General features: G+C 44.9%; 1 non-coding gene across 1 annotated transcript; it reads right to left on the bottom strand.

The window, feature by feature from the left end:
- Nucleotides 1-14,397: 14,397 nt before the first annotated feature.
- On the bottom strand, nt 14,398-14,470 carry Trnaa-agc (transfer RNA alanine (anticodon AGC)). Its single transcript has one exon. It is a non-coding gene; the product is annotated as a tRNA-Ala (tRNA).
- Nucleotides 14,471-19,637: the final 5,167 nt, after the last annotated feature.

Raw genomic sequence — 19,637 nt, forward strand, 5'->3', positions numbered from 1 at the left:
TCTCTTTCCTTCCGGGACCCTCCGGAGTGCAGCCTCTCCAATTACCCACACCCTGCCAAGGAGGAAGTGCGTGGGCAGCCTGTGTGTGGCAGGTGATCTAATTACAGTCCTGGGTTTGCTGATCTTGGAGGTTAGAACTGTTTTCATTCTATTGACAGTGTAGAAAGTTTCTACCTTTTCTGACACAACCCAATACTACACCTACTTTTTCTATCTTTTAAGTTGATTCTTAATTTTTTAAAAAACCCATCGTTTTATTATTGGTATAAATTAAAAGCCAGGTGGGCATGGAGGCACAGGCCTGTAATCTCAGCACTTGAGTAGAGTCAGTAGGATACAGAGTTCAAGATTACCCTCTACATACCGAGTTTGAGGCCAGCATGGATTGCACGAGGTCCTGTCTCAAAAAAAAAAAAAAAAAAAAAAAAAACACTATCACCCCAGTCCCTCCCCCAAAAGATGTATATAAATTGAGAAAGTAAAGAAGTGATGTTCAGACAGCAGTCTATACCATACATCGAAGAGAGAACACATTGTCACACACTGAATGTGAGATTAAATTGGACAAATTCTAATGAAATACAGTTGGGAAATCTTGTTTTTGAGACAAATTCCCTGTAGCCCAGACTGATCTGAACCGGCTGTGTATCTGGAACTCCTAGTCCAGGCTGACCTGAACTCGATGTATATCTGGAACTTAGGATTTCACCTCCAGAGTGCAGGGGTTACAGGAGAGTGAGTTACCATGCCCAGCCTCAAGATTTGTTTTAATGATGCGCATTGTGTGATCTGTGTGTGGTTTCCTACAAGTGAGAAGCTGTGAAGGCCAGAGGTATTGGATCTGCCTGGAGCTAGAGTTACAGGCAATTGGGAGCTGTCTGGTATAAGTGCAAGGAATCCAACTCTGGCCATCTGCAAAAGCGACCACTGAGCCTTTGTTTTGTTTTGAGACAAGGTCTCACTATGCAGTCCTAGCTGTCCTGGAACTCACTGTATAAACCAGGCTGACTTTAAACACTAAGCGATCCAGCCTGCCTCTCTCTGCCTTCCCAGTGTTAGGATTAAAGGTAATGTGGAAAGTGTATGTTATATTTTTGAATACACAATTCCACATCTAGAAATTTTTGCTTTTAGAACATGAATACAAAAAGTGCATGTGTCAAGAATATTTACACATGGCATCTGGAGATATAGCTTAATTGGTAGAGTGTTTACCTAGAATGCAGCAAGTCTGGGTTTTGATCTCAAACTCCGAATACACAGTATGTTAGATATTGTGGCACAGGTCTGTAATCCTAGCAACGAAGATGGAGAATCAGAAGTTGAAGGTGATTCTTATCTATATAACAAATTTGAGCAAGCCTAGGATACCTTAAATATTGCCTTTGGGGGGGGGAGGAATTGAGGAATCATACACATAATAAATTAAAGTTAAATTAAAAAATGGGAAATATCTCTGGTAGTCCAGGATATATTAATACAGTGGAAAACCCTATTTGGACCCCACCCCTTTCCCCCAAGGAAAATAACCGGGAAGGCATAGGGAAAAGATGAAAATTGAGCTGGACTGTGGTGTCACACAACTTTGATCCAGCACTCAGGAGGCAGAGGCAGGTGGAGCTCTGTGGGTTGAAGACCAGACTAGTCTACAAAACTAGTTCCAGGATAGCCAAGGCTGTTACACAGAGAAACCCTGTCTTGAAAGGCAGGCACACACACACAGAAATTATAAAAATCAATCTTAAGTTAGTCAGAATTAAGGGTCTGGGGTACCCCCAAACATGTCTACAGTGTGACAGGAAACACAGTCATGTTTCCAGGAAGTTCAACAAAAATTCATAGAGTTCTATCTGTTGCTTATTAAGTGGGGATTGAGCACCTTCTGTTCGTGGCATGTCAATATCAGGAAAGCCACAGTGGCTTATCCCTCTACAGGCACTGCTCCTAAGGCTGCTACTCAACTTTAGCCTGCGTAGCATGTCGTAAGACAATATTTTTTTTTTTAAGCTGGGGGAAAAAAAAAGACTAAAAATTATATAACCAAGTGACTGTCACTTCTGCCAAGGTGACTGAGCAAGTCTTAAAACATTTCTCACTTTTGTATTTATTTATCTGGGTTTTAGGGAGAACCCATGCCACAAGTGCTGTAGTGTTCAAAACTTGCAGGAGTCAGCCTATCTTCCTATCATGTGAACTTAGGAATGGAACTCAGACACCCAGACTTAGCAGCAGGCACCTTTACCCACTGAGCCATCTTGCCAGCAGCCCCAGACCATCTTTTAAGTGGCTTCGTTTGCTCTAACAAGTCCAGTTAAGTCACAAAGCTGTCTTAAAAGACCGTGTATGATAAAGCCTACTGTTTGATGTACCTCTCCTTCCCCAAGTGCTTTAGTCATAAAGTTGATTTGCACTTAACCTGTGCTGTAGCATGCTCAGCACAGACACTCAATAACACTGGATGGACGAGTAGTTGACCTTCCTACCAGAGAAGGAGCAGCAGGCTCCTGAGAGGTGGGATTTTTGACATCTTTCCATTATCAAGTAAAAAGCTTAACATATGATAGGCAGCAGACATCCCAATAATCTATAGGCATATCTTTTATAAAATGTGTGGAAATCAAAAGTTACTAATTAGTCTCAAATGTTCTGGGATAACTTAGAAAGGGAAAAAAAGAGAATAAATCTGTCTATGCCTGCATATCCACATATGAATAATGTAGAAAGTGGTAGGGATGTGGAAAGATTTGTGAGAGGGAGAAAATGTGCCTGGAACATAGTATTATCTAGTACCAACATTTCCACATGTCAAAGATGTGACAAAGGGTATCATCTACTGTGGCTGACTCACAACTCTGCTAATATTTAGATCCCCACAGTGACATACCGATGCTGTAACCACTGAGTGAGCCGGGCCATAACAAATGGTAATGCAGTGCCTTCTCATTCGAAGTTTTTGAGACAGGGTCTCATGTAGGCCAAGCTGACCTTGAACTTCCTGTATGGCCATGGGTGGCCTTTGGCTTCTGCACATCTATCCCTCCCCAATGCTGGGAACACAGATGGATGCCACCACTCCTGGCTGTATCTTTGGCCATTGTCTACTTTAAGCTAACTCTTTTTCTTTTTCTTTTCTAAGTATCTTTAAGCTATCTCACTTCTTAGCCTTGAGAGCAGGAGGCAATTGGCCTCTTTTACAGCTGAGGAAGTTTCAGTGATGGAGGCCAGAATAGCTGTGAGCAGGTCAGAAAGGAAATGGCCCTGGGTGGACCGGATTGGGTAACTTCCAATGATGTAACACTTTGCCAGACTGCTATAGTTAGAAAGAGTGTGTTGAAATTGAAACCAGAAAAACTAAAGCACATGTCTTAACCCGAGAGGAGGGAAGTAAGTCTGTTGTGCCTTCTGAAATGGATTATGAGATTGGCAAATTTCAGTTGGCCTGTCCAGGAGAGCAGACATCTCTTAATTGGTAGCCCTGAAGTAAATGGACCATTTCAGTAAATTAACAGAAAAGCAACAAACAAGGGAGAAGGTACACATAAAAAATTCAGCCACCTACAAATTTGTACATGGGTGCTCTTGTCTTCCTGCCTTCTCTGTCCTGGCTAAAAATTGATGATGACAATACTGTAATGGAAAGAGGCAAATAAAGAGACAGGCAGCGGTGGTCACAGTCAAGGGTTGAGATGGGCGTTTCTCTTTTCCCATTTGCATCTAAATGCCTGAAGAGAACACTCTGTACTCTTACCAATTTCTCTCAATTATTTTTTTTCTAGAACTTTATTGATTCTTAGTGTTTATTTGTTTGTTTGTTTTGAAACAGACTCTTCTGTATCCCAGGCCAGCCTTGAACTCAGATCTTGAATATCTGCCCTGGCTGTACCTCCTAGATGCTGAGATCACAGCCAAACACCACCATGCATGGTTATGTGGTGTTGGGGGTGAAAGCTGGGTCTTCTGGAAACACTGTACCATTGAACTATACCTCTAGCCCCTGACTGGGGGTTTTTACTAAAACAATTAGCCTCTCAGAACCACTGAATACTGTAACCTTCTTTAGGATACTGCCTTCTCCCATAGTCCAAGGCACCATGTTCTGTGGTGACATAGTTCATGATTTAATAAAAAGCTTGCCTGGGGATCAGAATGCAAAGCCAGCCACACTAGGTGACCATAGAAGCTGGGCAGTGGTGGCACACACCTTTAATCCCAGCACTCAGGAGACAGAGACAGATGGATCTCAGTGAGTTCAAGGCTGCCCCAGGCTACAGAGAGATTGAATCCATCTAAAACAGTACCAGAGCTCACACCTTCCATCCCAGCACTAGAAAGTTGTATAAGGAAGAAGCAAAGCTTTCATGTGAGATTCAGTTTCCAGTCACAGGGGAGATAGGATCTCCCCAGCCTTGGTAGAGGTAATAAGAGCTACTGGCTGTCTGCTTTGCTTTTCTGGTCTTCAGGTTGAACCCCAATATCTGTCTCTGGAATTATTTTTAATTATTATGCATGCTACAATGTTCACTCCTTTCAATGCTTGTATTCACATGGGTTGGAATTGCTCTGCAGGTCAAGGACTCTCCGTTTGTGTCTGTCTCAAGTCCTCTCTCCTAAGCTCCAACCTGTGTTCTGCTTTGTTGGTTTTCCCACCTAGACATCTGGGAGCCAGCACAAACTCCAGTGACCAGAACCTGACTTCCGGTTTTCCCTTTGGAACCTGCTCCTCCTCAGCTCCTCCTCCTCCCCTCCTGTCTGCTCTGCCTGCTCCTCCCCCCAGTTGGTAAGGCTGCCCTTGGTGCTGCTGAGACAGAGTACTCTGAAGTCATTCTGACTTTCTCACCATCTCTGTGCAAACCCTCAGGAGATCTGTTAGCTGTTGTCGAAGCTTGTTCTGAGTGTGCTCACCGTGCACTGCCAACTCGACCTGCAGCTGGTGGTATTCTTCTCTGGGAGGCTTGTGGGATCTTTAACAGATGGGACATTGCTGGAGGAAGCAGGCCACTGGGGGGGGGGGGGACATGCACTTGTGGAAATATCTGGCTTCATTACTGTCCCTCTGTCCTCCTTCCAGAACCCATGAGGTGAGCAGCTGTGTCCTACTATCCTATCCCATAATTCTCTGTTTGATCTCAAGCCTACAGCTATGGACCCACATGACCATGGCAGGCACGTCTATAACCCTGAGCCAAAACAAGTCTGTCCTTCCTTAAACAACTCTCAGGTACTTGTCACAGCAACAACCCCCACCCCCGTCTAGTACTTGAGCACATGCACGCACATGCACACACACACACACACACACACACACACACACACACACACACACACCCCTCTACCTTCTAAATACAGCCTGATGTTGTAGAGTAACAGGTTGCCGTCAACAACAAACTGAATAAATGACAGTAGTTCCCTAAGACTCCATAACCTGGTTACCTTGCAGGCATTTTAGTTTGTCAGTTGTAAAATGACACAACTGACAAAACATTTCTCAGAATGTTTGTCCCACTGTCAATCGGTGACACCGTGTTGACCTTGTGTTCCACCCCCTTGTTGTGTAACAGTTTGCTTCTAGATTGAAACACTCCATCCTACCGGAAAGCCCTTAAACCAGAAGGTAACATTCTAGATAGCTTCCGGAAGTCCCTGAAAGTGACAGTATCCACCAGGCCACTTCTTCCCAGAGCAAGCAATGAAGATGGTTGAGAGTCACTCTCAGACAAGCCAAACTGCCCGGAAGAGGGTTAGGCAGACACTCTGAGGCACTTGGAAAGGATGCTCTCCAACCTGTGGAGCTGTCTGCAGGCTGTGCAGTGTGTTCCAAGTTCCCAGCTTTGTGAGCTGTCACCTATGTGGGAGTGGGCTTTGGTGACAAAACTGTCTTTGAGTCATCCCTGCTCTGATAAGTAACCTCTCACCCATATTCCTGTAAGGAACCCAGTAAAACTCATTGGTTCGCCAGTGTGGGCTGGCTGTAGGGGAAGTTTTATGCATTCAACCCCTGGGCCCCTTGATCTGTTTGTCTCCCAGCCCAGTCTCACTGGACTGGTTCCTTCTGCCTGCCCAGTCCCCACAGCCACTTATGCAATAATCACTCTGAGACTTAGTATCAGTTGAAATTGTTTGGCTTCTTATTGCCTAGCTCTCTCTTAGTATTAACCCACTTCCATTAATCTGTGTATTACCACGTGGTTATGGCTTACTGGTGATGCCCTGGTATCTTGTTTCCCCAGTGGCTACATGGCATCTCTCAACTCCACCTATCCTCTATATATATTCAGATTTCCCACTTGGCTTTGCTCTGAAACAGCTTTATTCATCAACCAATAAAAGCAACATGTTCACAGCACACAGAAGGACATCCCATATCAGTGGACTTTAGTGGTGCGCTTACTGTGGTCTGTTGTCAGCCCCCTATCTGGGGTGAGTAGACATCCGTTCAGGGATATTGTCACAGTACCTGGTTGTCATACAGCACCTGGCTCTCTGACCTTTGGTCTCAGACTAATAACACTGGATTCATCTGGGTCTTCTCCAGTTTACAGATATTGCATGGAACTCTTCAGCCTCCATAATCACATGAGCCAGTTCCCATAATAAACCCTTTCATGTTCATATCTGTATGTTTATATCATCTACCTAAATCTATTTGCCCATCTATTACCTATCATCACCTGGTCCAACAGTCTAACATCTGTCTGTAGTCTATTGTGTCTAACTCTCTGGATCTCTGGAAGACCCTAATATGGGGAGTTAGGACATGAATCTAAGCCACTCATACATGAGAAAAGGCCTGCTAAATTCCTTTTTGTGCGAGTCTATAATAGCCTAAAATAACCTCTGTGTGATACTATAAAATAGGTATTTCATCTTTGACTTTCTGTCCTGAAATACAACTCCCAAAACTTGAGAATCTCGAAGGTTGTGTATTGTTGTTGTTGTTGTCTTAATTCCTTCAGTGCTGATGTAAGCCGATGACTAGACATTCTTAAGTGGCTTTCCAATAGGGGGCCAGTCATTTGAAAGACCAAGTTAGAATTACAAGGTTGGAACTCTGACCTTTCCTTCCCCTGACCTCTGTGGAGTGAAGCTGAAGGTGGATTGCCCACTGGTGATTAGTGACTTATCATAAACAAGTGTGAACAAAGTGTGAAACACCCACACCCAAGGAAACATTCTGAGAGCCCCCCAGATCAGGGCGGCATGCCTAGAGAGGTCTGGAAGTTCTGATCCTGCACTCCCCTTCCTGCCCCATGAATCTCTTTGTCTTTAGTCTAAGTGGTTTTCCTCTACAATAAACCACTAAACACATTTCCCTGAGAGCCATGAAGTCCTAGCAAAATAAACTTAGTAAGGGGATTGCAGGGCCCCCAGCTTGTGGCTGTTCAGAAGCACAGGGCCACAGCCTGGGACTTGCTCCTGGCATCCAAAGTTACAGGGGCAGACTTGGGACTCAGCCCTCAACCTGTGGGGTCCTAGTCTACATCTGGCAGACAGCCTTGGGAGTGATTGAATGAGATGGTGATCAGCTGTTACCCACAGCAGAATCGATTGCTTGTTTGCTGTTGGGGGAGGGTTTCCTACACTGTGGCATCACCAGCCTCTTGTAGTGATTGTTGCTGAGTGAGAGTATAGTGCAACGGGGTCTGAGCTCAGCGCTTCCCTATGTTGATCCCTCAAAGTTGGTCTTCAGCACACTCATTTTAGCTCCTCTCCCTCCCACCCCAAACCCCACCCTTGAGACAAGGACTTGCAGAGCTCTGGCTGGCCTCAAACTCCCCACATAGCCAAAGATGACTTGTCATTCAGATCGTCCTGCCTCTGCCTCCCAAGTGCTAGATATGTACCCCCACATCTGGTTCATGCAGTTCTGAGGATCAAACCCAGGGCTTGCTGCATGCTACCGCTAGCACTCTATCAACTAACTGCACCCCAAGTCTGGGTATTTTTGTTGTCGTTTTAACTGTTTAATCTCATTAAAAGTCTAAACACAGATTTTTTTTTTTTTTTTTTGCCTTTTACATTATGAGCACTAGACATGAGTGGCAACTCAAAAAATTACTCTTTTGACCCCATCTACTTTCTACTTTTGACTAGTGAATGAGTCATATCCATCAACATACTTTATACACTCCATCAGGAGAACTCTCTCCCACAGACATTAATTTAAAATGAGTTCTGTCACTCACAAATGTCCCCTTCTTAACCATTCTGAAAATCATTTAAGCAAGATGATCAGTCAGGCAGCCCTTTGTCCTTACTTCCCCCTTCTGCATGATTGTAGGATGCTCAGAATAGCATTTGTTCTGAAGACAAATCTTACTGGCCTGTTGTGAGTTTAATGCCAATACTGTTGGGGGGGGTGTTTATCAAGCCCCCCTCTTTCCCCAGACCTCAAATACACACTGAGAGCCGATACACATGGTCTGAATATCACTAACTGCAGTCAGCAACTTTGTGCCATCAGATGAAGGCATGGCAGAACCCCAGCGAAGGGCAGAAATACCCTGATGGCAAGAGTGGCCAGAGGACTTTGGAATGATCAGCAGGCCGAGCATGAACACTGGGCTTTAGTGGCCTGCCCAGAAGGACCTGGGTGATACTTAGCCGCGGTCCAGATAGCAAGTGCACACGCCCAGCTGCTGTTTCACTCCTGAGGTCAGTGGTTCTGTTTGCGACTCGGATCCCAGCTTTGACCGGCGTGGATGGGTCTCTGTCAGTTTATTGCACAGTGGTTAGACACTTGAACTTTTTCTTTTCTTTGTTTTTGATGGTGGTGTCTGGTGTGGTTTAGGGCTGTGAGTTTGGCATGATGACTGAATAAAAATCTGAGGTGGTAGCTGCCCCTTCCGTAGGCTTCCTGTCATTTCTGCTGCTGGCTGATCAATACCAATGTGAGGAATAGAGATTGTGCATGCATGAAGAGCTCAGAGCTGCCACGGGCGGTCTGAAATCACCAGCACCTAGCTCTTCCTTCCTACCCCTGCCTTGCCATCGGAAACCGGGACTGGCTTTTCTAATTTTTTTGCCTACATCTTAAGTTTCTTCTAGGTTCACAGTGAACCCCTGTGTGGCATGAGTGTGATATGTTGGAGGCTGCCATCCAAAAATAAAACTATGGCACCAAACAGGAAAAGGCCGGTTGCAGGGGCGCGCCAGCCAGCCATGGTGTTCTGTAGCTGTTACTAGGTAATGTCTGCAAATTCTCTTTTTTTCTACATAAAGCCAAATGGGGCTGATCAAGCTCCACTGGTGTAATTTTTTAAAAGAAAGGACAAGTTAAAAATAGCCGAAGAGCAAGTGCTAGAAGCTCAGAGCTGTTACAAAGAAGGATGAAGTCTGGGGGCAGCTTCAGCATCGCCGTTCACAGACCCGCTAAGGCAGGCCTAAGGGCCCTCCAAGGACAGAGTGCTGTGTCCAGGGTCACACTGAGTCTGTTTTCTTTTCTCCCCTCCCCTCTTTCTCTTTTCTCTGTCTCCCTCCCTCCCTCCCTCCCTCCCTCTTTTTCTTTCCTTTTTCCTAAGTGGGTTCTCATGTTGCCCAAGCTGGCTTTCAACTCAGTTTGTAGTAAAGGATTACCTGGGACTTCTGATCCTTCTCTCTCCTGAGTGCTGAGGTCACAGGTGTGTGACCCCCATGAGTGCTGGGATCGCAGGTGTGCATCCCTATACTGAGCCATGTCCCCAGCCTTTGTAGGTACAGTGCACTCTGACTGGGTGGACTAAAGTCTGTGCATATCCAGTGTTAGGATCCAGCTCTTCTCTGACAACTGTCACTCAGACCTCAGTAGTGACGCCAACCACACCAGTCACCCAGGTCTGAGGTTTTCCTCCTTGTGCCATTTTTATGAGACTATTTGTACAGGTTTTGGAAGTATCCAGTGGTGACTTCTGTGATTCAAGGCCGAGCCTCAGCCTTCCTTACCAGAGGTCAAGCAGTGTTATCCCAATGGGTCGTGAATGCAGCAGAGACAGATTACATAGGGGCAGCCACTTGACAGATGCAGGGACACATGTGCCAGTCTGGGGACCCTGCGGGAACCTGGGAACTTTTGAACCCCCAGAGGACTCCGGTGGTGGCATATAGCAGGCCTCAGAGTTGGGGGAGCTGGCTCTGGAGGCAGAGGGCAGGAGCTGTAGCCAATCTGGGATAGGGTCAAGCTTCCATTATGCCTCTGGCTTGTGCCATGGACCCAGGAACCAGTCTTCCTTAATGGCTTGTACAGTAACTCACCCCAGCAGTTACAATCCCATGGGTTCAACTCCTAGACGTATGTAGGAATATTAGAAATTATATATATTGGTTTTTCAAGACATGGTTTCTCCATAGATTTGGAGATTGTCTCGAACTCATTCTGTAGACCAGGTAGGCCTTTAACTCATAGAGATCCTCCTGCCTCTGCCTCCCGAGCACTGGGATCAAAGGTGTGTACCACCACTGCCATTTAAAGAGTTGATTGTGGGAGCCCATAGATGTGGTTCCATTTCATCTTGGCTTACGGTCAGAGAGTTCAAACCTATTCTTGCTTCTCCAAGGTTAAACAAGAGGATGTTTGGCCAAAGGTGTGGCTATTGGATGTCTTAACTGTCAAGACCAAATTACAGGATGTTTGATGTGACTACCAGATGTTTTGGATATTGGGGAGGTAATTTTGTTTGCTTGTTCCTTGTATTATGGTAAGGAAGTCTCTTCCCTCCCCCTTTGCTTGGGTTATATAAGATTATATAATCTTGGGGTATCTGGAGTAGTCACTGAGAGCCCTCTCAACTCTATCTTCTGTCTCATTTCTCAGTGCTCAAGACCCCCTTCAGGTCTGTTTTAACTCATCAACTTGACCAGATCCTTACAATTTATCATACACCTTGCCAGGACATATTAGATATATTTGGGGTGTTTTACTAAATTATATTAATTTTTAAGTTTTCATCCAACTCTTTACTGTGCATTGAGCATATTCTCACTCATATCCTGTTACCCTGCTGTTTTTCCCTGACCCTTGTCCCTCTAGACAGTTATAACATTGCAGATTGTTTAAAGATTTTTATACTTTTAATGTGAGCCAGGATGGTTTAGTCCTGATACTCAAGAGGCAGAGGCTGTTTTCAAACTAAGTGACCTGCCTGATGGGAAAATTCAGTCTTCTGGAAGAACAGCAAATGCCTTTAACTGCTGAGCCACGTCTCCAGCCTTGACTCTTTTCTTCTTTATGTTTTTCTCAAAAAAAAAAAAAAAATCTGTTGTGTGTATAGAGCACTTTTTCTTAATCCATTTCTCTATTGTTGGCACCTACATTGCTTCTAGTGTTTAGTGTAATAAATAGTATTGCAGTACAAATCAGTGTGTAAAATAGCTATGTGTGTTTGGGTGTTTGTGTTTTGGTTTTGAGAAAGGATTTTGCTATGTAGCTTCAGGCTGGCTTCCAACTCCAGGCAATCCTGCTGCATCTGCTTCCGGAGTACAGGGGTTGCAGGTAGGTACCACCATCCCTACTTATCTGTATTATCTTATTTACTCACCAGCAGTCCTAAGTTCAAGTCCTGGGTGTACCACTTGTTATCTGTGTCAGGCAGACTACCCTACGCAAGTTAGGACATAATTAGCTCCAGCTACTAGAACAGAATGCCATAAACAAGGTGGCTCTGACAATACACATTGGTTTTCTGGAAGTGTTAGAGGCAAAGTCCAAGAAGAAAGTGCTGAAGGCTTGGAGTCTTGTGACATCTTTACCCTAGGGTTGCTTACGGCTGCATTTCTCCATGTCCTCAAGTGGCCTTTTGGCAAACATAGTTCTCGGGTGTCTCTTCTTAGGACACTAGTCCATCCAGCCCAATAGGGTCTCATTTAACGTCTGTTATTCCCTTAGAGATTATTTCTCCAAACACACCATGCTGGGTATCAGGGCTTCAGTCTATGAATTTGGGTCAGGGACATAAACATTTAGTGCATAACTGGTGGTTTCTTCAGCAGTAAAAGGTGAACAGTGGTGGCATTGGTATTAGATAGTGGAGAGAACTGGACATGAGAACATGTGGGAAGTGCTCGGTGGAGCATCCAGCACAAAACACTGTCAGTTGATTGCATGTGCCAGGTTGGTGGTGTTGCTGTCAGCCCACCTTTACACACAAAGTCCAGGCTGTCAGTAGCATCAGTAGCAAGAGATTTATATTGTATCCCAGTATAAGTTTCATGGAATCTAAAACCTGGCTTTGTCCCATTATGCTTCCTGGCTTCTTAAGGCCTGTATTATGTAACTTGTCACATAATGTGGGGATCAAACTCAGGCTCCATGCATGCTGAGCAAGCACTCTGTTGACTAAGATACAGCCATATACAATGTATCAATTTTAAGATCCAGACTCATTTGAACTCTTGTAAGAGTGGAATAGTATTATTTCTTCTTTTCTACTAAGAGTTAAACATGCTGGCATATAGTTCTCAAGATGGTTTCACTTTAGCTACTACACATTCAGTTTCAGGAACTGTACCTTACTTTTTAATTTTTCTTTATGGCTAGGGATCCAGCCCTAAGAAACTGCTCTGTCAGTGAAGCGTCTCCTCATCTCCCTCCAACACATCCTGATTCTCCCGCGTCTAGCTTAGCAGCTGTCATATTAGAGACAACCAAAAGTAAGTGTTCAACGACCTTAGATCTGCAGGGAAAATGAAGTTGGTGAAATAGCTATGATGTCACAGTTCCTCTGGGTGCCCCATCCTGACCACAAAGGCAGACCACAAGGGTAGTACACTTTCCATGCTTATATGAATCAAGGTAGTTTGTTTTTAAATAGGGTCTTCTGTATCCTGGGCTGGCACTAGACTCACTACATAGTCAGAAATAGCTTTGGTTTTCTGGGCTTCCTGTTTCTACCCACCAAGTGCTTGCTAGGATTAGAGGTACACACCAACTCACCTAATTTTTTCAATGTTTATTGATTTATTTGCATGTGTGTGTGATGTGTGCATGTGGGAAAAGAAGACAGCTTGTGGTTCTTTCCTTACACCTGGGCCTGAGGCTTGAACTTGATCGTCAAGCTTGGCAGCAAGTGCTTTAATCACTTAACTCTCTTTCTAGCACCACACCTACTATTATGTGGTGCTGGGCTAGGATTTTAAAAACAGGGCCTATGCACTCTAGGCAAGTCAGCTTCCAACCTGCATCCCCAGTCCCAGAACTCCCCTTCTTGAGAAATAAATGTGTAGATATGAATATCCTGAGAAAATGTTTAAGGTAACAGCAACAAATGCTGATCAGGTTAGGATGATATAATACTGAAGTATGATTGCATTCAAAGGAATGCAATCAGAGTGTCCTGTCCCCTTGGAACTCACCAACTACCCAGATCATACTCACTCAGGATGCTCAATAAATGTGACAGGATATTACCCCAGCCTTGGGATCACACCATGTATAGGGGCTGGGTGCCTACAAGCAGGACAAGAAGTTTGGGTGATTCTGACCCTTGTGAAATGTTGTGAGCCAGTATTTATGAGCCCTCCTTGTAGTCAAGGATTTATGAGCCCCAGTAGTCAGAAATGTCACAGAGTAGTCTAAGGACACAGAGAGGAGAACAATGAAGACCTTGGCCATGATGGAGAAAGAAGGGAGGAGACACTTCCAGTACACAGGGGTGGAATGGAGTAAGTGAGAATTCCAGAAAGGTATGTTTATAACTGCAGAGATACTATTTAGCCTGGAGTGAAACTTAAGAGTGTGAAACAATGAAGTTTCAACATAAGAATTCTATGTTCTGCAAGCGAAGGCCTGGAAAGACACAGAGTCAACTGTCCCAGGCTGATAGCAAAATACCCCTGTACTTATGACTTCGGGAACACCACTTGCCATTGTTAAACTGCAGTTTGTTAATCTATAAAGTGGAGATAATTATACCTTCTCCTGCTTGACAGAGATGTGAGGCTGAACAGTTGAATGGTCTACGATCGAAAGGTCAATGCTCTTGTCACAGGGGTGGGAGTTGGTGAAGAGAAACCATTCATAGTCCATCAAGCAGCTTGTGACATCTGGCCTAGTGATGTTATCTGTAGATTTTTATTGTTTATTTCCTGTTTCGTCTTCCTGTTGCTGGGTCTCTTGCAGCTCTAGCAGACTTCTCCCAGTATCTGTGTAGCCAGCCTTCTCATGGAGCGCCCTCTAGTGTCCAATGTTGCAATGATTTACTCAAAATCTAAAATAGCACGAGGATTCTGATTTACAAGGAAACTGGCCTTGGAGTGCTATTTAAAACTTATTTAAGCAAACTGTGCATGATTAATAATACAAAAATGGCATTTTGAGATAGGGTATCATGCAACCCAAACTATTCTATGAAAAATGATCATGAACTTCTGATCCTCTTGCCTCTACCAAGTGTTCAGAGTAGGGGCTCAAGCCACCATGTCTGGTTTTGGGGATACTGAGAATCGAACCCAGGGTTTCTTGCATGCTAGGCAAGTGCTCAACCAACTGAGCTACATCTCCCACCCCTTAAACTGACATCTTTTTTTTTTAAAAATGATGTGTGTATTTATTTGTGGCAGGGTCTCAAGTAGCAGAGGCTGGCTTTGAACTTCTGATCCTCCAGCTTCTACATCCCAAGTGCTGGGATTATAGACACCTGCAACCACATCCAATGTTAAGAAGCACTGAGGACTGGACTCCAGGCTTCATGCATGCTAAGCAAGGGCTCTCATCAACTGAGCTACATCCTCTGCTGCCAGAAGACTTTTGTTGCTGTTGCTTTTTTGTTTTGTTCTGTGTTTGTTGTTTGGAGACAGGGTCTCACTGTGTATTTCTGGAACTCAATATGTAGACCAGGCTTGCCTTGATCTCACAGCTTAGCTCTAGGAGCCTTGGAACTCACATTCTCCTGACTCTGGCTCCTAGGTTCCAGGACCAAAGATGTACAGCATCACACCCAAAAGGATCTTTGTGCTTGCTGTTGTTTGTGTGTTCATTAGTGCAGAAATCTTTGTGAAAGATTTAACCTGTCTACATGCTTCTTTCCCCATCTGTAAGAAGGGGAAAGACCTCTTTGGTCACAGCTATTGTTTGTGACAGTTAGTTTTCACTGTCAGCTTGACTGGATTTAGAATCACCATGGAAACAGACCTCTGGATGAGTATGATCTGTTTCTAGAGAGCTTTAACTGAGGAGGAAGGCCCTTCCTGACCATGGGAAATCGGGGTCCCAGGACAAATGAAATAAAGGGTGTGAGGGAGCACCAGCATCCATGTTTCCCTGCTTCCTGACTCTAGATGCCATGCGATCAGCCGACTCACACCCCTGCTGTCCTGTCCCCCACTGTCACAGACTACTCTTCACTGTGAGTCAAAAGGAGCCCTTTTTCCCTACCTTAGTTTCATCAGGTATTTTGCAGCAGCAATGAAAAGAGTAACTATCACATTATGAGATTCAACATTTTAAAAATATAATGTTAAAATATCCTCAAAAGCTGCAAGGTGCTATAGAAAAGCAAGATTCTGGAAGAATAGCTCTGCCCCAGCATATCTCAGCTCTGTCTTTAACTAGATCAACATGTGTGTGTGTGATAAGCAGCTCTGGAGCCTCAGTGACCCTTCGGTTTCTACCCTTGGTCTAGCACAGGTTCAGGGAGGGACTCTGTCTGGAGAAAGTAACTGGGGCATGTGTGTGTGTGTGTGTGTGTGTGTGTGTGTGTGTGTGTGTGTGTAATACTGCTCAGACATGAGAATGTATTCTTTCCCATACACCCACCTATGTGCATACAGCATATCACAGACACACACACACACACACACACTCTTAAAAGCAAATCCTAACTTGTAGTCTAGTTAAGACAATCCAAGCCACTGTCAAAGTGAGAAGCCATTGGTGATTTAAGGAGGCCTATTCTGGGGGGGGGGGGGACTGCCCAGCTGTCTTCTGTGACGGGTAAAGGTTTGCATTAACAACAGAGAAAGATGCCTCATGGGAGTTAGGCATGATCTAAAACATTTAAAGAGTACACTGTGTCTCTGGGGCACCTCATGCCCGTGTCCTCTCCTAGGTTTTGAAACATTCGTTTCCCAGCACTTCTGACTGAACAGAAGGACTCGGGTTTTTTTAACACCACAGAGCAGAGGCTCCGGACACTCTGCCCCTCTTCCTGTCTTCCTGGCTACGGTGAAACAGGTGCAGCATCTGAAGTGATGAGATGAGCTGGCTCATTCCTCCCACGTTTCTGTTGTTTTAAAAATTAAGATTCCTGGAAGTAATATATTTAGTGTGATATGCATTCATGTAGAATCTTAGTGGGCAGGCAGTGGTGTCTTGTGGCTGCTCAGTGGTAAAGCTTGTGGGATATGGAAGCAAAAAAGTGGCCAAGCTTAGCTTATGCTCCACATTGCATCTTTCTGTGTTATCCCACAGAAGTCCCTTGGAATGGGCTTCTCTTGGGGCCGCTTCTCACTGTCATCAACAGCCCCAAGGAGTTAAAATTCCTGTGCGATTTACCTTTGTTTCTTTTTGAGACAGGGTAGCTCCTATCCCAAGCTGGCATAGTGGATGATGGTGTGTGTATGGTGCTTGGGACTGAGCTGGAGGCTCTGTGCGTGCTAGGCAAGCATCCAGCAGCTAACACTCCCAGCCCATGGACCACTGTCAACAGAACAAGTGTAACATGTTTTCAAAATCAATGCATATATATGTTTCATGAGTTAGGGTCTCATTCAGACACTTGCTCTTTCCAAATCTGTGATCCTCCTGGGTGCCAGGCTTACAGCCAGGCTGCCACCATGACCAGCTCTCATATAGCACTGTTCAAGACTAGGTTAGCCTTGAACTTACAGATGATGACCTTGAATCCCAGGTCCTCTGACTTCTACTTCATGAGTGCTAGGTTATATATGCACATCCCAGCACTCAACATGTGAGCTCCCAAGGACGGAGCACACCAGGCAAGGACACTATAAATGAGAGACACTCTCAGCCCTGTAAGCTGTCTTTTCTAGGAACATCAAATTGGAGTCAAGAGAATTAAAACTTAAAGGTGTCTGGGTGTAATGGTGCACATCTTTAATCCCAGAACTAGGGAGGCAGAGGCAGGCAGATCATAGGACCATGTATCAAAAACCAAAAAAACAAACAAATAAAAACACAACCAAAACAAACTGCTGAAAAATGCTTAAGTGTGGTTTGGTTTGTGCAAAGACTTTGGAAATCCAACAGGTTACTTAGAGTGCCTGCTGGGTTCAGGTCACATCCTGGAAATACCTGTGCCATTGGCTACAGGAATGATATGTGTATCATGTCTCCTGTCCATTAAGCAAAGCCAGAGGGGGAAAGATTGGGGCCGTATCTTTGCTTACTCCCCCCCATTGTTTAGTATACACAAACTGGCTTCAATCTTCTTCAGCCACTCTCTCTCCATCAGGCAGCCCCAAACACAGGGTACAGACTGAGCCAGGCTCTCTAGAGCCATGGCAGCAGCCTTAGCCCAGGAGTTCACTTGTAACCCTCCATTCATCAGGAGATGAATATGACAGCACCTCATGGGTTCAAAAGAGAAGGGAGTTTCCATTATGTGCAAACCTCATGGTGTTCCTTCTAGACCATGAGCAGATGAAGTTTCCTACTCCAGAACAAAGCTGCCCAAACTTTAATGTGTGTAGGACCACTGTAGCAGCTAATCATATGAAGAACTGAAGTGGGTAGACAGCCTTCCAATGTCCCAAAGACCTCCCACCAGATTCCATTTTCCCAAAGTCCCACTACCTTCTCAATGTGCCACCATGGAGACAAGCCTTAAGCATCAAGTCTTAGAGGGGATATTAAAGATACAAACCACAGCAGTAATTCATTATTCCTCTCCCAATGACTCATACAAACTGAGTCGTTCAGCTCTGGCCCCCTGTGGTTAGAAAATCCATTGGAAAGATGGCTGTGTGCAGCTTCTGCTCTCATGCCATCCCTCTCTTCAGCTGCCAGGGGCAGCCTCTGACCCTTACTGTATTTAAGGGGAAAGTGAGGCAAGGGCTGCACAGGCCTGCTAGGGCTTGGTGCTCCCTAGTCTGGGCAAGCATCCAACTGAACATTTCTCTGCTGATTTCAGAGACGCCCTGGAGATGGTGCTCCCAGGCTCTCCTCCAGCACCTCCCTCACTCGGGTGACTCCTGGCCACTGGCCCCCGACTCTTTTCTAACTTATCCTCAAGGGTGGAGTGTCCTCTGTTGGGAGAACTGGAGAGCAGACCCTGGAGGTAAAATTCCTTTAAGGATTTTGCTCCAGCCCAAGCTACAGCACGGATGCAGCGTCTGTTCTCTGTGTCCGGATGTTCTGTTCCCCTGACCTGCTCACAGTGGCATAAACTTACTTGCCCAGCTGCAACCTCTAGGTTGCAGCCCTTCATGTGGAGGCATGAAGCATATGGCATTCCAAACCTCACATTCCAGTGGCTCCAGAAGGTCTCTCCCTTTTCTGCCCCATGGGCACCTGGGAAAACTATGCACCATCACCCAACAAATATGTCTCCCCTTGCAAACCTTCTGGCCCCTCTCACAGGCCAGAGATCTCAAGGTCTGTCCATAGCTTCCTCTACAAGTCTTGTACCACTGAGCTGACCATTTGCTTAGAACCTACTAACTCCGTGTGTCCTCAACTATGGCACAGCGACAGCTTTATGCTCTATGACTAGCCATGATGTGTGTCTTTCATAATCAACGTTTATCATTCTAAAAGGCACAGAAAGTCTGGGCTGGCCTAGCATGTGAATAGGAAAAAGGGTGTCTCTGGGGCAAGCTAGCTAGATACACTAGCCAAAACAGTGGCTCCAGAATGAGCTAGGAATCCTACTTCAATATATATGGCCAAAAGCAATGAAGGGAAACGCCCGAGTCAACCCCAGGCTTCCACAAGCTTCCACACCTGCACAAACATGCATGGACCCACACACATGCAAACATGCATATACGCATGCACACATCACACACATCCATACACAGAACAAATCAAAACAAAATGTTTTCGTAGTTGATTCTCTATCTCCAATAGGTCTTCTGTATATAGCTGCTGATTGACTAACGAGAACTGAGGGCCACTGAAAAGGATGACCATTTGGTTTCTGCCAACCCTCAAATCCTATGAATTCTTTAACTCTGAGACAGTTTTCCAGTTGGATTTTTACTATAACCAGCCGACTCCACATAATTAAAACCAGCTCTGTCTCTCTGCTCCAATCCCCAAATAGTTGCAGGCATTTTTAATTTACATGCATATTACAACTCCACTCACTTAATATTCGGAGCTTCAAAAATCCCTTCCTGGAAGTCATCTTTTCCTGTTGTAAAAACGAGGTCTGTGGATCCTACATGCCATCCTCTAAAGGTTTTGCATTTAGAAGTGTGGGTCATGTCTGTGTATAAAGGCAAAATGAGAAATCAGAAACAACATAGAACATTCTCAGAGGAGGCTCTTTGAAAAACTCAACCATTTATTGTCATATATTGGATTCTATTATTAAGTCCTGAAATATTAACATTAGGAATACACTATAGGGGCTGGCAAGATGGGTTAGTGGTTAAAGGCACTTGCCACCAAGCCTGACAACCTGAGTTTGATCCCCAAGGCTCACATGGTGGAAGGAGAGAACCAACTCCCCATGCTCACATGAGAGTGTGCAATGCATGCATAC

Source organism: Phodopus roborovskii, unplaced genomic scaffold, assembly GCF_943737965.1.
Source record: "Phodopus roborovskii unplaced genomic scaffold, PHOROB, whole genome shotgun sequence".
Classification (NCBI taxonomy): Eukaryota; Metazoa; Chordata; class Mammalia; order Rodentia; family Cricetidae; genus Phodopus; species Phodopus roborovskii.